Source organism: Lissotriton vulgaris, chromosome 10 (genome assembly GCF_964263255.1).
Source record: "Lissotriton vulgaris chromosome 10, aLisVul1.2, whole genome shotgun sequence".
NCBI classification, from domain to species: domain Eukaryota; kingdom Metazoa; phylum Chordata; class Amphibia; order Caudata; family Salamandridae; genus Lissotriton; species Lissotriton vulgaris.
In genome coordinates this window covers 30,094,045-30,101,751 of record NC_141698.1, presented here as the reverse complement: position 1 = coordinate 30,101,751, position 7,707 = coordinate 30,094,045, and the positions used below count along the sequence as shown (strand labels likewise).

Sequence of the window (7,707 nt, the reverse complement as noted above, 5' to 3'; positions counted from 1 at the left end):
CGCTATTAAGGACTCTCAAAATGCTATGTAGGTAGGATTTGCAATATTTTTTGCGATTCCTTAAAATTCCTTAATTGCGAATTGCAAATTGCGATTCGCAATCAAGGAATACCTCCCCATTCATTCCTATGGGTCAATTTCAACTTGACGTTGGTGGTAATTTGCGATTCCTAAAGGCAATATCGCAATTTGCGATGCCTACTAGCATAGCATTTAGGGAATCGCAAATTGCGATTTTCTAAATGCTTGTGCAATAAAAGGAATCACCATTTTTGCGATTCCTAATTTTGCGAGTAGGTATTTGCCTTTCTACATTGCACACAGCTGAATTGCGATCTCAAACGCCGAAATTCGCAGAACTTCAGGGTTTGCAATCGCAATTTGGCTTGCTAGATCTGGCCCTAAGTGATTTGCCCAGAATCACAGGATGTTCAGCGTCATTGCCGAGACTCAAACCCAGTTCCCCAGATTCGAGGTTGACCGCCATAGCCATTAGACAAATTCCTCTCCCCAAAGTGAGTTGCCTGCCACACAGTGCGGGGATGTTTACAAACTTCCATTTTCCAATGGGAGCTTATGCTGCTGACGTTTTCAGCCTGTCACACAAGCTCCCATTGGAAAATGGATGTTTCCAACCGCCCTATCTGCAGTCGCATCCAAATAAGGGGACAAAACCACTGACCTATGGTCGGGGAGTTCCTTCTCCGCAACGGTGCGGGCGGACGCGAGTCCACCCGCAATCGCAATGAGGGCCTATGTTGTTAGCTCGTACATGGTTTTCCAGTATCTAGCTGAACTAAAGGTTATAAAGAATAATTTGAGTGATCACAATATTCTTCTTTTCACCATTAACAGGATCTATAATAGGTCAGATCTGCCATCCGGATCCTTGTTCCTTACACCTGTCAGCATGGCTCCTGAGCAGCGAGAGTTCCTAAATCTTCACCTCTCGGATGAGATAAGAGATGTTCTCTCTCAGGCTAGAGCTCCTTCCACTCACAAGACTTACCATTTGAAATGGAAACGATTTTGCGTCTGGTGCCAGAAGAAGGGTGTTGACCCTTTCTCATCTCAGCCTCATCAGGTTCTTCCGTATCTCCTGTCCTTGGCTAAGGCAGGATTGGCTCATTCATCCATAAAGGTTCACTTAGCGGCAGTTTCTCGCTACAGATGCACTGCATCTGGACCTTCTCTCTGGTCATCCAGAATTGTCAAGCAGTTTCTCAAGGGTCTGTTTCGAGTTTTTCCTTCGGTGAGGCCTCCGCCTCCCACATGGCATTTGAACTTGGTTCTCACCCAGCTGATGAAACATCCCTTCGAACCGATTCATCAAGCAGATATGAAATTCCTCTCGTGGAAACTGCCCCTCCTTCTTGCTCTCACTTCTGCAAGACGCATTGGGGAATAGCAAGCTCTCACAATACAGGAATCTTTTCTCCAATTCAAAAGAAATACTGTAATTCTAAGGACTAATCCAAAGTTCATAACAAAAGTGCCTTCAGACTTTCATCTCAACAAGCCAGTGATTCTCAAGGCTTTCTTTCCTCAACCTTCCATGCAGGCGGAAAGGTCACTTCATTCACTGGATGTGCAGCGGTGCTTGAAATTTTATCTGGAGCGCACTAATGGATTTTCAATATCTTCTCAATTATTAATCGCGTTTAGTGCTCCTCGCAAGGGCTTACCCCTGTCTAAGCAGGATATTGCTAGATGGATCTCCAGTGCCATACAGTACTGTAACTCTGCAGCAGGCAAGCCTCTAGAAGGCAGAGTTAGAGCACACTCCACAAAGTCCATGGCTTCCTCTACGGCTCTCTTTGTGGGAGTTCAGATTAAAGACATTTGCAGAACTGCAACTTGGAGCAGCACGCACACCTTCACAAGACATTACTGCCTGGAAACCTCGACACAAGAAGACACGGCTGTAGGCCAGGCAGTCCTGAGGAACCTCTTCCATTGAGTGGTGAGCTTTCCTTTCTTCCCTCCTTCCTTTTCTTACTGTTACTTGCACATTTTTCTATGTGTTCTTCATGTGATTGCACTGTTGATTCAGGTTTAAAAAAAGAAAAAAGAGGTAATGGAGGAGGTGATGATAAGAGGCAGTAAAATGTGCACTCTGACTGCTAGCTACTCTGATACAAGCTATGGAAATCTATGAACGTTCCAATATTCGAGTAAGAAACCAGTTGCTTACCTGTAACTTTAGTTCTCCAGTATTGGTAACTTTCATAGATTCCCATGCGCCCACCCACTCCCCTGGGAAAGCTCAGACCTCAGCAAGTTTGGTTATACTGTTACACAACGGCTACGAAAATCTGAGGCTCTGAGGCTCTCTTAGGAGGGTTCTATGGGGTCAGGCTAATTTGATTGGCTGTTGCTTTGCTTTGGTCTATTTTGCAAAAAGAGGTGGATATGCTACAAAATGGAATGAGGCCTAGGCCTTTTTCTTTCTCTTTTGTACCTACTGCTATGATATTTTGAAACCGAGACTCCCATTCCGACGACGGGGAATGATACAAGCTATGGGAACCTATGAAAGTTCCAATACTGGAGTAAGCTGTAATTTTTATCTGCATTGCAATTCACGTATTTTTATCCTGTGTTTAGCTTACCCGGAACTTACTATATTTGTCAATTTGTTACCCGAATGATGGTATAGTGATGTTTGTAGGACTTTTATGGTTTTATCTTTAAAGCTGAATAAAGTTATTGTTGTTGTTGTTGTCTAGATATGTTGTCATCTTAGTCAGAAACTCCATTCCAGAAGGTAAATACAAATAAAACCAAGATTATGAGATTCGGTACAAAAGGGCATTGGACCAATACGAAATGTAAGTGGTTCTCTAATAATTCTGCCTTAGAATTCGACAGATACTGAACATATTGCCCACATATTTAAGAAGCCATATGCTCATAGGGATGCACTGAAGCCACTTTATGGAGCATCAGGTAACACGCACTTTAATCATCTCCTAACAGTATATAAAATGCATATTTCGTCGACCCTTCTTTATGCTCTAGAGACAATAAATATTAAGCAATGGCACTTTATGTATAAGGTGAAGGGGAAGATCCTCTGCACTATTTGCACTTTAAATTCTATGGCCTCGATGAAGCGTAAGGCTAGAATTTGAATTGGTGAGCACTTACATAAGAGGATAGCTGCCAATCTAACATGGTATCGTATCCTTATGCCAAGCAAAAGTCTTTAAGGAGTCTTATGGCCATGGAATGTCTTCTTCCCACCACTGCACCCAGTCCGTTTAGAACTAATATTTTAGCTGCCCTTTAGCACTTTTCCCTGACTAAATCAGAGATTGTGAATATGAGCTATGTTCACCTTAAAAGATTTTTAAAGCTTACTATAGCACCCAGTTCGATGGCGAATGATATGGTTATATGTAGCGCAAAATCTCGGTTCCAGTGTGTCACTCAATCATGTCAGGCAGCAGTACCTCAAGTGTATTTGAACTGAAACCTGGATCACAGGGTGCAAAGCTGTATAATGCTTTGTAGTTTGAAATGTTTACCATTAAAAAGTGTGACAGATGCATGGCAGAAGGTAGTCTGGGACGAAAGAATTTGCACTTTATGTCATAATGGTATACAGACTATTGAACATTCTCTGTCCTGTCTTAAGAGTTTATCAATAGAGATTTTTAAAAGAGACCTTTTTTAAAAACATGGATTTGCAACTGCTAAAGCTGCAATGGAGGTGATAAACTGTCCTTTGAATAAATTAATGTGCTGTAATAATCTTACATTTTTTAGCTCTTTTTTTAAAGTTGTATTAATTGCTGTTTATATATTGTAGATCTCATTGTAAAATCTAAATCTCTAATAAAAATCTTGAACCTTGATCGCTCAAATGTATACTCACCAAGGTACACATTTTATAACTCGTTCTTTGTAGATGGATAATTCCACAAACTAAAACTGAGCCAATTCATACTGGAAACAAGCACCTTGGTATCCCCATCAAAATCCTGATGACATTCTACATACCATTCGTGGGCATAAACATCACCCTACCCCGTCTATATGGTCCACTTGCTTTGCATCAGGAGTAGCTAACTGAAGGATGAAGAGCATGCCACCCTTTTGGGTCGGTAACCTCTTTTGATCCAACAAGTACAACACTCTCTCTGACCTCTCAACCACTAAGGTACACAAATGGTGTTACCCTTGGTTAGGAACAGCACACTGTGTTTGATCACAGCCATGGTAAAGACTGTCAAGAACTGTCTCAACTCCTTATCAGAGAAGAGAGGGTGGCTGTCTAAGAACAATCTACCTTGTGATCTGAGTGTGACTCTTCCTAGCATCCCCTCCACCAACATTAGATTTGTTTTGCTTGTACACTGTTAGGCACCCTTCCCCACCCCCTTTGGCTTTTCCCAGGTCCCACTAAAACGATGAATGGAGGGAAGTCAGTATCACCAAACCTCAGTGGCCTGGTTACTACAAGTATTACTGCGTCATATTTGAGGGTCCCCTAGCCCTGCCTTGCAGACCATATATCCAACCCCTCTCCCTTCCTCCACGATGGAATTGCATACCAGCCAGATCCAGAAGCTTAAAGAGGTCAGGTATGCCCTTTGAGTGTAAAGTTTGTTATTGTGCTCTCAAACACCCTGGTGTTTAGACACCACATGAGCTCCTTTCAATAATGCGGTCATCCTCCCTAGACATGAAGTGTTTGACTCAGTATCACTATCACAAATGGATTGGGAGATATTCAAGTTTCCAGGTAACAGCAAACTCGAAGCCTACCTAGGGAGACAATCAGGTTTGCAGAGAACACAGACCATGGTAGGATTTTGTTTTCACTCCGAACAGGTTGCCATTTATTCTATGTAGTTTACCTTGTGATTGTTATCGGCTAGTGATCGAGAACAAAGTATTATCATTCATAGCTTTGGTGTGAGATGAGTGCTCAATTGTATGTCCAAAAGCACAGCATTCACTATCAGTTAGATCCCCCAAAATTGTATTTTGGAAAATAGTGTGGAAAGTGTAAGAGCTTCCCCCAAATTTTGGTGCTTTATTAATCTGTGTCACATCAATTTGCTTATATATTTATGCATGTAGGCTGTTATTAAAGGGTTTTTGTAACTAAGAATGCTGGCTGGACAATACTTGATTGTTGCTACGAAAACGGAGTTATAGTACATGAGTTCGCAGTGTCACAGCTCCTCCTTCGAGCTCGCTCTTCACTGCTTGATCAAGCCACCTCGGAACATCAGAGAGGGTTTGGGACCAACTTTCCATTGCTGGCAGAGTACCCAATGTTTTGTCACGCAGAAGACACCTGCAATCTTTGATATTGAAGGAATGATAGCGAAAGAAGACTGACACCAGAGTGGAAACAGCTAGCACTACAGAGCCCAAAGCCCATCCAGAGCGTCCAATAGAATGGAAGTACTTAAGTCTGAATTGGGACACGTCATCTTTGGATGCTAGTGAATAGTGTCAGTTGTAGAGGGTCCCCATCCATGCGACACGAAGATGCAAAGAATGGAGCCTCTGCACCCCATGTTGTTATTAGAGCAGAGGTGCATTCAAAGAAGCCAGAGATATCACACACATGGTAACCTTTCCAATGAGACACATTAATATTGTGCTCACATTTTAGCATGTGCCCAAATATAAATATAAATAAACAGTACCAAACTCTATTGAGCCTTCTCTAAAAGAAAGTTAGAACAGTGTGTCCATTTTTATTAGAATATTGCCTCAGACATTCAGAGTCCGGCAGCCAGAAAGGGCTTCCTGCACTGCATGCTCTCATTTCGAAATCATAAATCTCCTGCCCATATTAAAGCTCGGAGCTACTTGGCACCAATAGGCAGGTTTAATTATACCAGATATATTTAGTATTAACAGTGCACGGTGGCTTGGATTTCAGCAGAACTTTCGCTGTGCCTTATTCCCATGAGAGGGAGGGCACAGGTGCTGAATCAGCAGGCGAATTTCCTATATAAGAAGCGATTAAGTCCCAGTGCTGAAGCTTCAGACTTTTCAGGTAAGTGCAGAAACTTTGTCTGTGACGTGGGTCATTTTGCATGCAGTAAGACGTGCAGAAGCTGTATGTCTCGAGTTCTGCACCTGCACTTTAGTTTCATTTCTCTTTCCCTTCATCACTCACTCACCATTCACATACCTGCCCACTTGATAATTCCTCTGCCTTCCCTTACTATTTCATTCAGTTCCTTGTTCAGTCACTACATTAATTGGTCACTTAGTAACTCACTCATTTATCTGCTGCTGCTTTCACTCCTTTATAGTCACCCACTCATTAGCTTCCATTCAATGTATGAACCACTCCCTCAGTAACTCACTCACTCGTCATTTATTCATGTGAGGCACCAACTATAACTAGAAAAGTACTTTTCTAATTGTAATTGTGAATAATCTTAATAACACAGGTATTTTGCTTTTCCTTCCAGGGACCCTGGTGAAGGTTTCTTTTTCCCAACACAGCGACACTGTCAGGTAAGGCTTTCGTTCCATTGAGGGGTAAGTCATGAAGTCACAGGATGTCAGACATTATTTGCTTTAGGTGTTCATGGTTGAATACTAACGCTTCATGCATTGTTACACAACAACAATCTTCAAGCATTGGAGGGTCCACAACCCAGCCCTCAGCAGATGCAGCTCAGTGGGGCTAGGATCCTGCAACACTCAGAACAGCACTTGCTACATATGGTCAGAGTACTCCAATCATAATATCCTGTAAGAGCTTCTTGTTCACACTTCATCCAGCACAAGTGCAAGGCTCCCTGTGCTCTTGTGGAAGGAGCAGTCCCATGAGTCTGGGAAGGACGATCATCTCCAAAGATCTCGGACGCTAGAGCGGCAGGTCAGCCCTACATACATGTATACCAAGCATACATGATGGTCCAACAGTAGCACATACTCTCCTCTGTCGTGTGGGGGGAGAAACCAAGCATGAGTGATGCTACTGATCAGCAGACATGCCCTTGTAGATATAGTGCAGACCAATTTTTTGCCATTTGTTGTCTAGTAATAATTAAGGAAGTCATACTGATTAATAGAAGTGAATTACTTGAAGTACAATTTCTTAAATCTGTGTGATTCTTTTCCGTTCACCTTATCACGTTCACTTTTCTTTGACACCCTTTATTTGCTTTACTGCACGTTCTTAATACGGGACAATGCATAAAAAAAGTACATAACATTGTGAATTGTGCTTTCGCTTCAAAAAATGTGACAATAGACTGAAATATTGCATATTGTGTTTCGGTTACGAATCTCAGACAATAGATTAAAATATTGTGTATACATCTTGAGTCTGTTGCTGTTGCCTAGTATCTATCTCTTTTTTCATTAATTGATCTGGGCGGTTGAAATAACCAACGCCTTCTGATTCATAAAACTATGATTTTTCGTGTTTAAAAATAATAAGTCTCGGACCACTGTTTGTTTATACTATGCCCAGAAGTCAGCAGCGACTCTGCAAATGTGGTAGACCCCTCTTTACTGACTGTTTGAGACATGTACTGTGTCAGCCCCACATACATGCATATCAAGCATACATGATGGTCCAACAGTAGCACATACTCTCCTCTGTCGTGTGGGCGGGAGAAACCAAGCTTGTGAGTGATGCTAGTGATCAGCAGACATGCTTTCTCCAGTAGTCATTCAAAAATCAGCGACTCTGCAAGAGGTGGTAGACCCCCCTTT

At 42.2% G+C, this 7,707-nt stretch overlaps 1 protein-coding gene across 1 annotated transcript in view; it reads left to right on the top strand.

The window, feature by feature from the left end:
* The first annotated feature begins 6,442 nt into the window (after positions 1 to 6,442).
* The window catches only part of LOC147684410 (myosin-4-like), a 53,008-nt gene continuing 51,743 nt past the window's right edge, over positions 6,443 to 7,707 (top strand). Inside the window, exon 1 of the mRNA XM_086940335.1 lies at positions 6,443 to 6,495. The gene's annotated coding sequence lies outside the window, so the exon portion shown is untranslated. The remainder of the gene's footprint in view (positions 6,496 to 7,707) is intronic.